Below are 19,323 nucleotides of genomic sequence, written 5' to 3' on the forward strand. Positions count from 1 at the left end.
TCTCTCAGAAAAACACCTACAAGATTTCTATCAAATGTTCTTAAAACTACAATACCTACCTGGGGAAGTGAGGAAAGAGATTGACAGAGCGAGACGCGTACCCAGAAGTCACCTACTACAGGACAGGCCCAACAAGGAAAATAACAGAACACCACTGGCCATCACATACAGCCCCCAGCTAAAACCTCTCCCGCACATCATCAATGATCTACAACCTATCCTGGAAAATGATTCGCCCACTCTCACAGACCTTGGGAGGTAGGCCAATCCGCGCTTACAGACAGCCCCCCAACCTGAAGCAAATACTCACCAGCAACTACACACACACCACACCACAGAAACACTAACCCAGGAACCAATCCCTGCAACAAACCCTGTTGCCTTCTCTGTCCCCATATCTACTCTAGTAGCACCATCAGAGGACCCAACCATGTCATTGGGGCTCATTCACCTGCACATCTACTAATGTGATATATGCCATCATGTGCCAGCAATGCCCTTCTGCCATGTACATTGGCCAAACTGGACATTCTCTATATAAAAGGATAAATGGACACAAATCAGATATCAGGAATGATAACATAAAAAAGTCAGTAGGAGAACACTTCAATCTCCCTGGACATTCCATAACAGATTTAAAAGTAGCCATTCTTCAACGGGAAAAACTTCAAAAACAGACTTCAAAGAGAAACTGCAGAGCTATAATTCATTTGCAAACTTAACACCATCAATTTGGGCTTAAATAGGGATAGGGAGTGGCTGGCTCACTACAAAAGCAATTTTCCCTCTCTTGATATTGACACCTCCTCATCAATTATTGGGAGTGGACCACATCCACCCTGACTGAACTGGCCTTCAACACTGGTTCTCCACTTGTAAGGTAACTCCCTTCTCTTCATGTGCCAATATATATTTATGCCTGTATCTGTAATTTTCACTCCATGCATCTGTAGGAGTGGGGGTTTTTACTCATACAAGCTTATGCCCAAATAAATCTGTTAGTCTTTAAGGTGCCACTGGACTCCTCGTTGTTTTGTAGATACAGACTAACATGGCTACCCCTTTGATACATCTTTATACAATCTCTCTGCCACTCTCATACACATATAATGTAAGACCTATATTGCTCAAAGAGTACAGATTCAATAAACAATTTTCCTTTCAGAGAAACGTCTTGGAACTCCTGAGACTGCATACCCAGTCTTGAACTCCTGAGACTGCATACCCACTCTTTTTGCAGGCTTACAGGTACCCCAAAAAGAATCTTCCATCACCTTGAATGGAATCAACCAAGCAAGCAAACAAAATCCCAACCTTTTAATGCAGGCTATTGAGTTTTCTAGAGAAGGGCACTGAATAGAATATATGACTTACTAAAATAGGCTGTTTCCTAAATTAGTTTTTTCTTATTATTAAAATAATTCTGGGAATTTGTGTGGCTCTTTTAAAAAGAAAATAATGGATTCTTTAAAAAAAAACACCAGGCTCTAGCATATTAGAAAACATGAGGGTCGTGATGAACACATGGCCAGTTGATGGACTGCAGTTTTATTTTTAAATTTTAACACTAAGTTGTTTGGCTCCTGCAACTAATCTTCCGCACTCTCTCCTGTATCCAGTAATCATCCTGTCCCTGTGCTCAATTGGTTTCATACACCAACAGCAGGGGGAAGTAACAGTGGCTGCCTGAACATAAAAAGCTGCTATGCCCTACAGCAGAGGAAGGGCAGCCAGAGTTTGTAGGAAGAAGAAAGAGAAGCACCAGTACTGCCTACCCAGGCATCTGGCAGACTTTGGGGTGGTGAGAGGGAAAAGAACCTCCACCAACCAAAAGAAAATGCAGATCTGGAGGGTAGCCCAGCTGGCGCAGTGATGAAGGGAGAAAGGGGGCACCCGCTACTTGCACTGTCCACTAGAGAAGGTTACAACACTGGAGCAGTTTGTGAGGTATTCAGGGGCAGCCTTCCCAGGGTGTGCAGGACAAGCAAAGGGAAAGTAATAGCTGGCTGAGCTGCCTAGCTGCCTTCACTAGAGAACTGAACATTGATACCAGCCCAAGCTGCCATCCTCACAGAACCCTTGGGTATACTACTGGGAGGGGAGCGGTACAATGTGTCTCATCATGCTCAGATCAAGGTTCCTAAACCACATTAAGAGAGAGCACAATATAATGTGGAACACTGCTGGAATTGGCAATATCCCTGAGATCAGACTACTTTTCAAGTGTTCCCCTGCAAATTGGTCAGGCCAGCATGGCTAGTCGCAGTTCCAAAGGTGCGGAGGGTGGGAGAAAGGAATGAATGAGGAGGCTTCTCCTACCAAGAACACATCAGCAGTGCTTCCTCTGCTCCCCAGAGAGGGAGTGAAAGATGCTTTTTTCTCCCCCACACCTGCAGATTCATTTATTTGCTGCTCTGGGGCCAGATTACAGCCCCTCTTGCACAATGACAAAGGGCCACACCCTACTCCTTGGACTGACTACCCATATCATAGGTAGAGGCTGCTGTCCTCCGCACCCCAATGCAAGAAGAGGGGATGGGTGGGGAGTAGAACTTTGGCCAGTGTATAGTGTACCTAGACATGCTGGGGGAGGTACACTGCACCAGGTATAAAGATATCTTTTGTATATTTATCCTCAAAACTCCGTGGGGAACTGAGGCACAGAGATTCTAAGGATATGTCTCCACTGCAATTAGACACCTGCCACTGGCCCATGCCAGCTGACTCGGGCTCATGGGACTCGGGCTAAGGGGCTATTTAACTGTGGTGTAGATTTTGGAGCTCGGGCTGCAACCCAAGCTCTGGGACCCTCCCAACTCACAAGGTGCTGTGAGGACCCAAGCCTAAACATCTACACCATAATTAAAACAGCCCCTTAGCCCAAGCTCTGTGAGCCTGTCAGCTGGCAAAGGCCAGCTGCGGGTTTTTAACTGCAGTGTAGACATACCCTGAGTGATAACGGGCTAGATTCACAAAGGGAGTTACTTTTAGGCACCTATTAAATGGCAGGAACAACACTGTGATTCACAAAACCTATCGAACGAATGGGGAGAGACAGGTACCTCTGAATGTGACCTACAAAAAGCCAGCACACTTTGTGGGGAGCCACCTACACTAGCCCATGGGAGATGCTGGTGAGTGGGGAGCATACTAAAGTGTGCTAAGCCCCACCTCTTTCTCAGAGATAGGTGCCTAAAGCCATGCTGCAGGGAGGTGATTATTGCTGCTTGCAATTCACAACCAGGAACCTGTCTCCTGGAGTCAGGCAGCTTAGGCACCTAAGGTGTTTCTTGTGAGAATACCTTAAGCAGGCACCTAACTCCACACATAACAGCTGGTAGTAGTACCCCTGTCACCCAACTTTACAACTTTTAGCCCAGTGGTTACAGCACTCACAGGGGAGAAAGGATCTGAACAGGGGTATTCCACCTCTCCAGTCTGTATTCTAACCACTGGGCTAGGGGATATTCAATGCGGGGCTTCCTCAACTTCCCCTGGTGAAGCTCTTGCACTGTGGATACATAATTGAGAGAGCCTCTGGTCCACAGAGAACAATTCTGTCATGCAGTGGTTAGAGCATTCACCTGGTAGGTGAGAGACCCAGGGTCCAATCCCCCTGCTCCAATGACTTTTTAATGATTTACCCACAGTGAAACAGTTCCAACAGGAGAGACTAAGGGAACCCACATCCTAATAACCTATTTCTCATTGGTCAGCCCACACTCCTGAGAGGTGGTAGATAGACCCTTACTCAAACTCTTTCTCCCCACCAGGCACAAGGGAGAAAATAAACTTGGGTCTCCCACAATGCTTAATTTGTGTCATAGCTTGCTAGGGCTGAGCCCCTGCCCCTAGGTTTGGCAATTCATAGCCCCAGCACCTCTGGGCTTGCTGCATCACTTATGAATGTAAAATAAATTGCTTGAGCCCCGACACCTCTTTCATTACAAATCAAGCACTGGTTTCCCATCTCCCAGGGGAGTGCTCTAACCACTGTGCTAAAAGTTATACGGTCAGCACCATCACCGTGACCACCTCCACCTCCCACTACATTTTGAATAGGACCCAATCTGGTTGGCAGCCTCTAAGCACAGTTACCAGATCGGGCCCGACATGAGATTTAGGTGTTCCCCTGCCTATCTTCCCTGGTTCACGAATTGCTCTGGAGCTTAGGTAGGAGAGAGCTACCTGGAAAGGTAGTGAGGCAGCAAAGCACATATGCCCAGGCAGAAACTTAGGTGCCAAGGGAACTTTTACACTGAAAATTTAGGCACTGGGTGAGGTTAGGTGCCTCCAGGGTTTGGCGGAAGTTTTGTGAATCATAGTGGAGCCACCTCAAAGAATGACTTAGGCTATGTCTACACTACACAGCTTTTAGCGACATGGCTGTGTTGCCACAGCTGTGCTAAAAGTAGTGCAGTGTAGTCTACCCCCAATGAGCGGCATTTGAGTTGTTGGTGGGGGAGCACTTCTGCTGACAATGCGCTGTTCACACTGGCACTTGTCACAGCAAATTTTTTGTCTTTCAGGGGAAGGGGTTGTATTTAACACCTCTGAAAGACAAAAGTTTTGTCGTTCAATTGCCAGTGTACATGTAGCCTTAGGGATCTAAACCTGAACTGTCAATTTTGTGAGCAATTGCTTTTTAAAGAAATGTCTTGTTTCACTACAAATATCAGCCCTTTAAACCCATCTATGCTCAGTAGCTTATAATGCACAACTGACTTTTGCAGGCATAAACAATTTGGGATAAAATATGCTTAAAAGATTAAGTCAGTGTATTGTATTGTATTATTCTCCCTACCCATTTAGACATACAGTACTATACAAGTTTGTTTAAATGTTCCTGCTGTTAAAGGTTTAGCTATATTCTATGTGAAAGGACATCAGCTTTGAATATTGATGGGATACACAAAATACTAAATTCTTTGTAGTCTTTAGCCTCATTATCCAACATTACTCTATGCTATATTGCATGAGCTCAAGCACTATAAATCAGTCCAGATCATCTGAGTTTAGCATGTTTTTTCATTTATATTTGCTAACTTTTCTACAATTCTGTAACAGGAAACGTAGCCCTTTGAGAAACTGCATCCTTTTTTGCCCGTTTACAAACAAAATAATAAAAAAGAGACACTTGCAGACACCAGCTCATCTCTCTCTCCACCTTGAACTGCTGTCCTTCGTCTTTTGTATGCTGCTATAATCCATTCTGGGGGTCTCCCTCTAACTAACCTTGTAAACTGATCTTTTGTGTAGTATAGTATCAAAAGCTTTTCTCAAATTTGGATTAATTATGTTCACTGATTCTCTTTTGTTTGCCACTTCAGGAAACTCATGCATGAGATTACACGTATGCAGACTATTCTAACAAATTCAGCATTTCCAAATCTTCTGTATGATATTTACAAAGCTTCCTCTACCAAAGGTCTAGGTATTAACTATATCTACATGTTTATGAACCACCCAATCCCTATGGGCACTAAGGTTTTACTATGCTACAAGGACCAGCCCCTGCAGTCACAGAAGATCCATTAGGATCACTGAAATAGGATGGTGGGGGAGGGGCAGCCCTGCTTTCTGCCTGGCAGCTCAAAGAGACATTTGGATTAATGTTATATAAGACATTGTGCCTCAGGGAGAAGAGATTCCATTGAATATATGTCTGGCCAAGACTGAGTGACAAAAAGCCTCTATTTGGATGCCTGACTGTCTCTGGGCTGCAAAGCTATGGTAAAATAATCCTACCTTTTATGGTGATTGTTTTTTTTAATATGGTGCTTCATTGGAATTCTAGGATATAATTCACCTGAGTCTAGAAGTTTATCACCTAATTATCTTTTTTTCCTCCCACATTTCAAGCATAACTATTACATATTTTACTCCAATCCCTCTAGGCAAAATTAACCCTATGTCTAGTATATACAATCTCCTGCTTCTTTCAGATATTTATGATGCAAAGAATTCATTCAAGCTTGCAGCAATTTCAGCAATACAAATATCTGCCATTCAAAAATTTTAGGAAATACAATAAACTAAAAAAAAAATGAGAGAGTGAAATGAAGAAGAAAAGAGCAATAATGCCTCTCTAGAAATGTTCCGGAATGGCAGCTCTACTTCTTTAAACAGGGATTAATATACCATATTTTTTTAAAAATTCAGTATCTTAAAAACAAAAATTGAAGGTGTTCTAAATCCCTTGGATCCCACAGTAAATGTGCATTTCAAATTCTATATCAAGTGTGCCCTCCACCCTCCTGAATGTAAAGGGAGAGAGAGAGAAGGGCAGTTTTCCCTCCTTCTCTAATCCTCACTCCCACATGTTTTGTTCCATCTGTCCTGTGTTTACAACCTCCGCTGTTGTAGACAGTCTATATCTTACGCTTTGCCCTGTGTTTCACCTTCCCTCTGTCTGGTCACCCGCTATTTCCTGCTACGCTTCTGATCTACATCTCTTTCCCCAGTCTCTCTTCAGTTCTCGTTGCTTCCCCTTCAGGCAAGGTAGCAGTACTAAAATTATGCAATCAGGAGCTACCTACTGCACCTGCCTGCATTCTTTTCACGGCAAAATCCTGGCCCCATTGAAGTTAAAAACAGAAGTCATTTATTTCAATGGGAGTCCGAGAAATAGAAAAAACTTGGGGAGGAAAGGATGTTTGTTACAGGAAAAGGAAAATAAGTCAAAAGATAGAGACTATCTGGGATTTATGTAGTAAGGTGTTTTTACTGATATTGATTTAAATATCTTTACACATCAAGTCAGGCAAGTTTGTTAGATACTGTGGCTGTGAATCGGCATAAGCAGACAGTTAAGCAGGTGCCCAACTTTAAATATGTCTTTAAGTCCCACTGATGTAGGGTAAAAACATGATTACAACTCCAGGGGCTTTTCACGTCCTTTCTGCCCCTTCCTAGGTTGGATGCTGCAGGAAGGAAGAAGCCTGGGGGGAAGAGCAGAGGCACTGTCTTGTCTCCAGGGCAAACAGGAGGGGAGGCAGCAGTGGAGCAGCCTGGCTCTTTGCTCCCTCCTCCCCTCCTGTGAGAACAGCTTTGGGTTGCTGCAGTGAGAGGGAGGGAGCTCTGCCTACAGCAGCTCTGATTGATTATTCTGTCCCAGGAGGTGTGAAAGTGGGGCAGGCAGCCAATCTGAGGGCTCAAATTTGCTACATGCCTGGAGCGTCCTGCATCACCAGGAAACTGGTGCTAGCTCCAGCACTCACAAAAAAAAAAAAGAAATGACAACACTGACGTTCCCAGCTCAGCAAGGATTAAAAGTCGTTCTCTTCTACGAAATATTTGTTGGTCCCTATAAGAGAGGAGGTTGACAAGTCCCAGTTCCTGCTCCCATGTCACACAACCATCGCTATGCTTAGCACTGTAAATTCTTCAGAGCAGGGACTGGCTCTTTGTATTTGTACAACAGAGTCCTGATCTTGAATGGGACCTGTAGTGAGAGCTCCTGCCACAGGGGACAAAATTGCATCACTCACAATAATTTTGGGAGAGATGTCAATGCTGCAACCATCGCACACCTAATGGGGGAGTGCATAGCGAGTTCAAAAAGCTGCAGACAGATCAAAAAACACTATTTAAACTTCGAAAAATATTCTCAAGATTTTTGCACCACTTACATGGTGGGGGGTTAACTCGTGATTTTTGAATGTTTGGGTTGGCAGCATTGTGGCATAAAATTGTGTTAATTCTAATTCACTGCCTATCACTTATGAAAACTGTATCAGCCATTCCACTGAGGGTAAAATATATTCCTTTTATTCCTCCTTCAGCATTTACCATCTTGAAGAATTGTGTTACAACAGAGCTACCAAGCAAGCAGCTGAAGGACGCGGTCCAGTGAATTTAATTTATTTTTACAGTCTCTGATTCCCGTGCTTTCATGCTTCTATGCACTTAAGGTTAAAAAAAAAAAAAGCCAATCAATCCGAAATCCCTCACACACACTCAAGTGGTCCCAAGAACTGAAGTCTCTGCTCATTAGAATCAGTCAGGCTTTGCTCATTAGAATGTCTGTACCCAAGATTCTCAAATAAATCAGAACTTACAAGTACTTTTATTTTAAAAAAATATTTTAATTTCAGATACATCTTTCCCTGTAATATATTTTATTACTTAATAAATGAAAGTGTAATGAGGTATTTGTAATGAAGTCTATAAACTTTTTCTTTCACAAAGGATAAATTGGCAGCTCAGATTCTTTTTTTTTCTTTAAAAAAAAATCATCATTCCTCAATTTCTCTCATTTTTCAGAATGCTGACCGTTCCTTAGTGAGATTTTTTTGTGATCCACAAAGCATCATTTCACCATCTTTTTTGCTGAAATTTAAGAGCTACTGTACTTTTCACTGCTACAGAAGTGTTGAAAAATGCATACACAACTTTTAGAAAAGGATTTTTGTTGTTAAGTTTTTGAAAATTAGCTAGTGGGTTTGTCATGAGCCAGTTTTGTTAGAATAGGAAACCATTTTCAAAATACTTTTTTTAAAGGAACACCTTCAATTTGAAAATCAAATTTCTATTTGTACCTACTATTGTTACAAGTAAACCATTAAGATTTCTATTAATTAAATAGATTAGAGAAATATTTTTCCCTCTCTTATTTTAGTTTTTTTGCTTTGTGGTTTTGTCACCACTCTGTGTTTAGTTAGTTTTACTGTTTTGCTGATGGTACATGAACTTTCTATGCCCTGAAAGTAGGTGTTTACCAGTAACAGTAGCAGCAGAGCTGAAAATGAAAGTGGGCCACAGCAGCAAGCATCATTATGCAAAAAGAGGAAGGGGGCTGGGAATAGGTCTGAATATACGCTCATTTTAGAGCCACTCAAAAGACCCTTCTAAATATAAATAAGGGAGTATAAAAACCTATTTAACAATATTTAAAGAATTATTTTAAATATTATTTTTAATGAATCCTATTTAAAATGTGCTCTTCCAGACACATGCATTTTTACAATTAGCCAATTGAAAAAAGCTGATAGTGTCCCATTCCAATAAATGCTGAATGGAGAAACATTTCCTTCACAGAGGCAGATGGATACTGCCAGCAGGATTCAATGTGACAGAAGAAGTGGGCGTTTTTCTGGCTGAGACACCCTTTGAAGAGGCAGATTAGAACAGACCAGCTAGAGGAAAAGGCCACAAGGCAGGCTGCTATGGCTGACTGACGAGGGAAAAGGGATAAACACTGATCCCCGTCCCTTCTCCATTGCCTGTAACTGGATCCTAGTGCATAAAGTCAAGCTGTTTAAAGCTTGTAGAGTAATTTTGTCTTGCAGCTCCACTGAAATCAATATCCACCTCTCCCATGTACATAGTGATGCCCAAAGTTCTATTTCTTGATGTCTAGCCATTACTAGTGGCACATGTTTCTGTACCTAATAGGCAGCTACAGTGCTGCATCCATTGTAGCTTTGTTTACACTGATCAAACCATCTCATTGTGTAGTCATGTCATCATATACCTATGTCATAGAATCATAGAACTGGAAGGGACCTCGAGGGGTCATCTACTTCAGTCCCCTGTACTCAAGGCAGGACTAAGTATTATCTAGACCATCTCTGACAGGTGTTTGTCCAAACTGCTCTTAAAAATCCCCAATGATGGAGATTCCACAACCTCCCTAGGCAATTTATTCCAGTGCTTAACCACCCTGACAGTTAGGAAGTTTTTCCTAATGTCCAACCTAAACCGCCCTTGCTGCAATTTAAGTCCATTGCTTCTTGTCCTATCCTCAGAGGTTAATAAGAACAATTTTTCTCCCTCCTTCTCGTACCAAACCTTTTATGTACTTGAAAACTGTTATCATATCCCCTCCCAGTCTTCTCTTCTCCAGATTAAACAAACCAAATTTTTTCAATCTTCCCTCATAGGTCATGTTTTCTAGACCTTCAATCATTTTTGTTGCTCTTCTCTGGACTTTCTCCAATTTCTCCACATCTTTTCTGGAGTGTGGCATCCAGAACTGGACACAATACTCCAGCTGAGGCCTAATCGGCGTGGAGTAAAGCGGAAGAATTACTTCTTGTGTCTTGCTTACAACACTCCTGCTAATACATCCCAGAATGATGTTTGCTTTTTTTGCCACAGCGTTACATTGTTGATTCATATTTAGCTTGTGATCCACTATGACCCCCAGATCCCTTTCCGTAGTACTCCTTCCTAGGCAGTCATTTCCCATTTTGTATGTGTGCAACTGATTGCTCCTTTGTAAGTGGAGTACTTTGTATTTGTCCTTATTGAATTTCATCCTATTTACTTCAGACCATTTCTCCAGTTTGTTCAGATCATTTTGAATTTTAATCCTGTCTTCCAAAGCACTTGCAACTCCTCCCAGCTTTGTATTGTCCGCAAACTTTATATAAGTGTACTCTCTATGCCCTTATCTAATCATTAATGAAGATACTGAACAGAACCGGACCAGAACCGAGCCCTGTGGGACCCCACTTGTTATGCTCTTCCACTATGACTGCAAACCACTGATAACTGCTCTCTAGGAACGATTTTCCGATCAGTTATGCACCCACCTTATAGTAGCTCCATCTAGGCTGTATTTCTCTGGTTCAGGGACTGGCAACCTTTGGCATGCAGCCCGTCAGGGAAATCCGCTGGTGGGCCAGGACAGTTTGTTTAACTGCAGCATCCACAGGTTTGGCCGATCGCAGCTCCCACTAGCTGGTTCGCCGTTCCAGGCCAATGGGGGCTGCGGGAAGTGGGGGCCAGCACATCCCTCGGCCCAAGCCGCTTCCTGCAGCCCCCACTGGCCTGGAACGGTGAACCCACGGCCAGTCGGAGCTGAGATCGGCCAAACCTATGGATGCTACAGGTAAACAAACCATCCCGGCCTGCCAGCGGATTTCTCTGATGGGCCGCGTGCCAAAGGTTGCCGATCTCTGCCCTAGTTTGTTTATGAGATGGTCATGCGAGACAGTATCAAAAGCCTTACTAAAATCAAGATATACCACATCTACCGCTTCCCCCCTATATACAAGGCTTGTTACTCTGTCAAAGAAAGCTATCAGGTTGGCTTAACATGATTTGTTCTTGACAAATCCATGCTGACTGTTATGTATCACCTTATTATCTTGTAGGTGTTTGCAAATTGATTGCTTAATTATTTGCTCTTCTTATCTTTCTGGGTACAGAAGTTAAGCTGACTGGTTTGCAATTCCCTGGGTTGTCCTTATTTCCCTTTTTATAGATGGGCAATATAGTTGCCCTTTTCCAGTCTTCTGGAATGTTTCCTGTCTTCCATGATTTTTCAAAGATAATCGCTAATGGCTCAGATATCTCCTCAGTCAGTTCCTTGAGTATTGCATTTCATCAGGCTCTGAAGACATCTAACTCATATAAGTAATTGTTTACTTGTTCTTTCCCTATTTTAGACTCTGATTCTACCTCATTTTCACTGGCATTCACTATGTTAGACGTCCAATCGCCACCAACCTTCTTGGTGAAAACCGAAACAAAAGAAGTCATTAAGCACCTCTGCCATTTCCACATTTTCTGTTATTGTCTTTCCCCCATCTGAGTAATGGGCTTACTCTGGCCTTGGTCTTCCTCTTACTTCTAATGTATTTATAGAATGCTTTCTTGTTTCCTTTTATGTCCCTAGCTACTTTGATCTCATTTTGCGCCTTGGCTTTTCTAATTTTGTTCCTAGAAACTTGTGTTATTTGTTTATATTCATCCTCTGTAATTTGACCGAGATTCCACTTTTTGTAGGACTCCTTTTTTTTTTTTTTTTTTTTTTTTGAGTTTTAGATCATTGAAGATCTCCTGGTTAAGCCAGGGTGGTCTCTTGCCATACTTCCTATCTTTCCTACACAGTGGGATAGTTTGCTCTGGTGCACTTAATAATGTCTCTTTGAAAAACTGCCAACTGTCTTCAATTGTTTTTCCCCTTGGACTTGCTTCTCATGGGATTTTACCTACCAACTCCCTGAGTTTGCTAAAGTCTGCCTTCTTGAAACCCATTGTCTTTATTGTGCTGTTCTCCCTCCTACCATTCCTTAGAACCATGAACTCTACCATTTCATGATCACTTTCACCCAAGCTGCCTTCCACTTTCAAATTCTCAACCAGTTCCTCCCTATTTGTCAAAATCAAATCTAGAAAAGCCTCCCCCCAGGAGATTTCTCTACCTTCTGAAATAAAAAATGGTCTCCAATACATTCCAATAACTTGTTGGATAATCTGTGCCCTGCTGTGTTATTTTCCCAACAGATGTCTGGGTACCTAAAATCCTCCATCACCACCAAGTCCTGTGATTTGGATAATTTTGTTAGTTGTTTAAAAAATGCCTCATCCACCTCTTCTTCCTGGTTTGGTGGTCTGTAGTAGACCCCTACTATGACACCACCCTTGTTTTTTACCCCTTTTATCCTTTCCCAGAGACTTTCAACAAGTCTGTCTCTTATTTCTATGTCAACTTCAGTCCATGTGTATTCATTTTTAAAGCAACACCTCCTCCTTTTTTGCCCTGCCTGAGCAAGCTGTATCCTTCTATACCAATATTCCAGTCATGCATATTATCCCACCAAGTCTCCATGATGCCAACTACGTCATGTTTATTTACTAGCATTTCGAGTTCTTCCTGATTATTCCCCATACTTCTCACATTAGTATACAGACATCTAAGACACTGATTTGATATCCCACCCCCAAACCTGTATTGTCTTTCCCTTATTTCTGCTATAACAGCCCATGCTCCCTCCAGATTCTGACCCTTCTCCAGGTCTTCATGCTACTATCCATTTTACAGTCACAAGTCCAAGTGTAAGGCCAGTACTGGTCCCTGCCAAAAGAAGATAATGCATTATCCCTCTCTAGCTAAGTTGTTTCCAAAGAGCATCAAGATTTAAGATCTCAAACTGTAGAAGCAACTAGCGAGGCACAGGGAGAGTAAGAGTCACAGAATAAGGCCAGACCACCTCACTGCTGGGGAGCAGGCACCTGTGCATGAGCCAATTCAACATTCAAATGGCTGTCAGCCTAGGTATGGCTAGCTGTCACTCAGCCATGTGGCCTAAGGGAATCTGCTGCATGGCAGCATTGCCCAGCAGGAGAACTGGGTCTCGACTGGGCAGCAAGGGCACTGTGATAGCAACTCAAGACCCTAGTGAACCAAAGCAGCCTTCAGCAAAGCCAGAGGACCTGAAGGCTTCCTAGAGAACATTTGGTTACCATCCAAATGAGCTTTTCCGCATGTTTAATAGTGTTTTTTCAGACAGCAATCTTGCTTCAAAAAATGACGGTAACAGTCCACTTTTATGGAACTTCATTTAGCTCATGAATGACTTGGTCCCATTTTGGACAAGATCCTTGAACTATACAAAATAAAACCTTTAGAGAGAAAAGATGCAGTGTGCTGACTCTTAGGAACAGCAGCACCATTTGTCTCACATGTCAAGGCTTTTTGTTACCTAACACTTTCCTTTCTTTAAGTCTACTATACATTTCCTCAAGTTGCGAAAAAATCTGAAACACATAAATAAGAGCAAAATGCCTGTGCAGCCACCCACTCCTATGAACTGCACAACATAGACAGCATCTGTTCTGATAGACAGTACACAGTACTGTATTCGAGATCCCAAAATAAGATTTTTCTTTCACAAAAGTCATATATTAAAACACAGATGTCTATTCAGCAGCCACTGCTGAATTCTAGCAACGCTATCTCTTTTTGGTGGTGAAAAGCCTGTGCAGAGCAAATACAAAAAGGACAAAAGGAGAATCAAAGTAACTTCAAAACTTCCAAAACAGGCTTTTACTCTTGTGTGACCGAAACCGTGGGACTGAAGAACCCATGAGTGGATGGCTCCATAATAAAAACTGTAAGGGAGTGTGGAAGAGGGGGAAAAAAATTATTTAATCGCATAACAAGAATCTTTGAACTTCAATATCTTCCGAGGGACATTTGTTTCCTGGTATGACTTGTACTGAAGTTTGTTCCCTGTTTTGCCCAGCTATGAACATCACCATTTATTAAGTGTAATTTCTTAAGCATGAGATGCCATGAGATACTGTTTTTCTGCTTTTCTTTTTTAATACATTTGCTCTGAGCTCTTTAACAACTAGAGAAACTGACATTTTTTAATTTCTACTCATCACAAACTGTTTATGCCATCAAGCTTGAAAATGCAACTAAATACAGAATGTAATGTATCATTTTATGAACATGACACAATTATGGTATCGTATGCCATGAGATCCGATTTCACTTTGTGTTAATTGGTAAAGGAAGATAAATGTTTAGGAAGAAAATAAAAAATGTCTTACCTTTGTACAAATATTTTCAGAGCACGATGATGTGTGTCTCTGTTTTTCTTTTCTTCTTATCTCTTGGGACTTCTTTATGTTACTGCTTGGTCTGGAAAAAAATTGGAGAACAGACATTTAAATAGGTAAATATCCCTTCTCACTGAATCATGTTAAATAATAACCTGGTACGAAATAGAAATTAAAATTGTAGCACAGAAGTAGACAGAGCTGTCACAGTTGACATGCCTGCCACAATAAGTTCAATGTAGCTGGATTGAAATTATATTCAAAACTGTGATTTAGTAAGGACTGAATTAACAATAGTTCTATTGATTTTCTCTTCCCCTTCATACAGGAGCACTGAGTCCCAATGGCCACTTGCAACTACGTGGAGCAGAAGTGCGCCATCCCAGGTGAGGATTTAGGTGGAGGATCCTCTACATCCCAGGTGAGGATTTAGACCGCAAGAGGTAGAGACAGCTTCATCAGTAATTATAAAGCAGCTACTTGTTAGAGCTTCAGTAGCCTCCCTACAGCCCTGTGATTTCTTGTATTACTGGCTCATTATGAATGGGAGAAAGATTTGAGATGAGAGAAGGGAATGTGGGTTGGGAGAGGGCCTTGAAAGGGAAACTGTGGTCACCACCTGAAGTGGAGGGAAGAGGAGAGTTGCATGGTGGAATAAGGATGAGGCTGGTTGAAGGTAAGGCAGCACTTTAGGATTAGCAATGTAATGTGTTTAAAAAAACAGTGGCTCTGCTTCAAGGGTTGAGGAATTAGGTTAGGAATTATCTGCTATAAAGAGATAAAGAAAATAAAGAAAAATCAGGCAAAATTTAAGGTCTTGGCAGGAAAATGGCTGATCTACAAGCACGGAAGAGGGAAATGTTGATATACATATTGTGAGACCAATAAGACATGTATACATGTTACTTGAATAACCATGTGATCTTATTATTATCAACTGCATTCATTCTTTCTTTTTACCCCCCCACATCAAACCTATACCCAGGTGTTTGTTCCTTTCTCTTGTGTCACGAATACAGTTAGGTTGTAAGTGCTTCAGGACAGGGACTGTGTCTGTTTTACTACCTTGTAAAGCAAACAGCAAACTTTAGGAACTATATAAATAACAACGTCTCAACTCTGTCCCTTAACACCAAAATAACATTATTCATTTTTGTTTTGTTCTTTTTTTAAACTCTGGCATTTTTGGGTAGCAGATAGCATTTTGAGATAAAGAAATAAAAAAATTCTTCTTTACTTTCAAAATATCTGTTATAAAGAAAGACTAACATCTGTACTGAAAGCTCTGATACACACAAGGCTATAACTCAATAATTTAAAATTCAGGAATTCAACTATTTATACATAGTTTCCTAGAAATCCCAGATTCGGGGGGCAGGGGGGAGAGGGAGGGAAGTACAGCTGTCCTTTAGTAATACAGTAGATTAGTAAAATGCTTAAATAAATGGAATTTTGGAGAGGGAAAATTTCTGCATATAATTGCAAAGCATTTTCCTGATTGAAACCTTTTATCTACCTAGTGAAGCATGTAAAATACAGAGAAAACTTTCTAAAAAGTTTAACCTCACTAATGATACTGTCTCAAAGACTTCAATGAGTAGATCAAAAGCCTCATAATTACGTCTGTTCTCTGAGAGTTACTTTTTGGCCCAGCAGTGAAAACTTGCAGCAATGCTATGTGGATTGTGATTAGGCATGAGGCCACAGGGGGGAGATTTGGGGTTTTTGCAAATCACTCAATTATTCCGAATGTTTAAAACTAGAATGATTCACCCATTTCTCCCCATAATTTAAGTCCATTTCCTCCTCCCTCCAATGACAATCCAAATTGAAAAACAAACTTTTTAAGGTTAAAGAGATGCCTGTGCTATGTCTTAGGGCTAGAACAACTTTCTAAAAGTTACTCTGGCAAAAATGGGTGCCATACACACACACACACAGGATTCCATAATGAGATCCAGCTTCTTTGTGCCACTTCGGAAGTTTAGATGGGCTGGAAAGTAGCTGCAACTGGCCAGCAGAGAACTCCCTTGTTAGAGGGAAAGTTCTTGCTGATGCAAGTGTATTGCTCCCCAACCTGTCCCAACATAGGAGGCAGGAGGGCTAGGAGGGGGCATGTCACCAGTCATCAGGATGGGGTGCAGTTGTGTTTGAGCTCTGCACTTCCATGCCTGGGCTTTACAGGTGTTTACAGTGACCCTTCACCAGTGTAAGGCAGAGCTGCTACCTTTTGTCAGGACCCTGGCTGGCCCCAAGAATGAGGCAGCTGTAATCAGCACCCTGCCAGTTTCCCCAGCCTGTCCTGTTGAGCGCTCAGTCATAGGAGTAAAGCAAGCCCAGTTCAGTATTGTTTTGATTTAGTTACTTCTTTCTGATCCTGTCTGTATTATTGTTTTACTCCACCTGCTCACCAATACTTTAAACCTATAATTTACTGCAGAACCTCGATTTTATGAACAGCAATCTTATGAATAACTAGTTACATGATTTTTTCCCAATCTGGGGGGAGGGGGAAATCACATAAGGAAAGTGATGTCGATGAAGAACAAGACAAGATCACTTCACATTCCGATGAGCTCAGTACAGCGGAAATCACTGTGCAGTGGGTTTGAAAGTCAAGAAGAAAGTGATACAACGCACCATGATGCAACTTATGAACTGTACCTACTGTAATTCTGAGATGTTCAATTTTTTGAACTTCTGTATTGTATACCCTCCTCAATCCCCAACTGGTTCATAAAGTAGGGGTGCTACTGTGACCAGATTTGTTTTCTTTCTGCGGTTTTTCCAGTGTCTCTTCACTAGAAATCCAACCAAATACAAGCTGAGTTGAACTTTCAAATCTATTGTGTTCGAAACTATGAGAAATGAGCTTACTTGCCTCTCACTGTGAGTGCAGTGAGTTCTGAAATGTGACTTTACAGATGGCAAACACAACTGGGCTTGCAACTATGAGCAATCCCACTTGCCAGGCCTATTCCTGGCAATGTCTGCAAGATCAAGCCCTGTGCCAGAAGAGGCTGCGCCTTTAAATCCCTGGGTGCTTTAAAGCAGGATTTAAAGGGCCTGGAGCTGGGGCTGGGGTAGCAGCAGCTGGGAGCCCCTGGCCCTTTAAATCACCCCTGGAGCTACCAGCTGCAGAGGCGGCTGGGAGTCCTGGGGGTGATTTAAAGGGCCTGGGGCTCCAGCTGCTGCTACCACAGTGGAGCCCTGGGCACTTTAAATCACCATCAGAGGAGCTTTAAGGGCCCGGGGCTCCGCAGCAGTAGTGGCAGCCAGGAGCCCCTGGCCCTTTAAATCACCGCCAGAGCCCTGCCACCGCTAACCCGGGGCTCCAGCAGTGGGGCTCGGGTGGCGATTTAAAGGGCCCCAGAGAGTAGCGGCAGTGGGAGCCCCAAGCCCTTTAAATCGCCACCCGAGCCCCGCTGCTGGAGCCCCGGGGCAGCAGCGGTAGCCGGGGGCTTGGGAGGTGATTTAAAGGGCCAGGGGCTCCTGGCTGCCGTTACTGCAGTGGAGCCCTGGGCCCTTTAAAGCTCCTCTGATGGTGATTTAAACTTGCTGCCAGGGGAAGCCAATCTGCCCCAGTACGGTGCACCAGCTCTTACTTTCACCTCTGGTCACTGTACAGATTTAAAATTACAATATCAATTTTTCATTTAATTTCTAAAGAGGTTATTACAGATTTATAACTTACTGCATCTCATTGTGTTTCTGAGGAGAATGAGGAGACTAAAACAGAAGAGACTTATAAAAAGTTAAAACTATGCACAACTCCTTTCAGTGAGTTAATTCATTTGTTTTAGTTTCATTCAATTTGATACCATTGGTCACACATGACAATTCATCAGCCTTTCTTTCACCTCCTGTTTAAGTCCATTTTGCTGTAACACTATTCTGTGATATGACAACCTTGACTTATTTCCAGCACTAGCCTAGAGGTGTTTTACTTTGCTCACAACTATGTAATCATTTGACATGTTCTTTAAACTGAATTTGTGGTCCCTTCATAATCAAAAACCAGAGAGAGAAAGCAAATCTAGTAACTCTGGAAGACTGACATGTCTCTTTTGTTTCACTGTTACAGACCGCATTCAGTTTCAATGCCATGTTCAAAAAACCCAAATGTTCATATATTTCAGCTGGACCAGTTAATTGCCAGTTAAAACAGAGAGGATCTAATTTTCCAAAGTTAACTTCCAAACTTGCACTCAAATGTTGCATGCACATAGCTCCCAATCTAGCAATGCACTGAAGCATGTAAAGTCAACGGGACTGTTTCTGTGCTTGGAGTTATACAGGTGCTTCAGTGCTTTGCTGAATCTGGACTGTATAGAGACTAATGTAAATTAATGTTCATTTTGTGCATGCCAAACACATGCAGCTTCACAGACCAGTTTTGAGGCTTTTTTCTTAATCTTCCACAAACAATTTCTGTTTTCCCACACAAAAATATTTTAAACTAACTGTGGTCTACAGCCTTGTATGCACTGTAATCCATTTTAATTCATTTCGGTTTTTCACATTTAATTGTGAGAAAAGAAACAGGAATGAAACAAGAGTATATCAAACTGCTGAATTTCTGAACTGATGTGGAAAAAGGTCAAAGTGTTAACCCTCTGGTTAGGTCACTATTAACTTCCATCTACTTTGAGGATCAACTGTTTGCTGAGTCTTCTAGAACCCTTCTGATGAACTCACTTATAATCCATAACAAGAATTAGCCTTTTACTGTGTGATTATTTATTTTTTCCTTAATAGTCTCTTATAAGAGAGCTAATCAAAAGCTTGAAGATCCAAGTTAATTATGCAATGGGATCATCTTTGAAACCTCTACAGAACAATACTTGATATTTGAATTAGTTTTTGGATGTTCAAGAGAAACAGGGAAGCAAGAAGAAACTTGGAACTAATACCAATGATATTCGGTATAGCATTTCTTGCAGTTTGAGAATTAAAACCTACATTAAAAGGAATAAGAGTTGCCAGTATTAATTGTGTAAGGATGTTAGTGACCGAGGGAGA

General features: G+C 41.9%; 1 protein-coding gene across 17 annotated transcripts in view; it reads right to left on the minus strand.

Moving 5' to 3' along the window:
* Nucleotides 1–19,323, minus strand: part of NRCAM (neuronal cell adhesion molecule) — a 295,081-nt gene that overhangs the window by 163,863 nt on the left and 111,895 nt on the right. For all 17 annotated transcript variants that reach the window (XR_005589872.1, XM_039506264.1, XM_039506274.1 and 14 more), the window contains exon 2: nt 14,293–14,383. The gene's annotated coding sequence lies outside the window, so the exon portion shown is untranslated. The remainder of the gene's footprint in view (nt 1–14,292; nt 14,384–19,323) is intronic.

Source organism: Mauremys reevesii, linkage group 1, assembly GCF_016161935.1.
Source record: "Mauremys reevesii isolate NIE-2019 linkage group 1, ASM1616193v1, whole genome shotgun sequence".
Lineage (NCBI taxonomy): Eukaryota > Metazoa > Chordata > Testudines > Geoemydidae > Mauremys > Mauremys reevesii.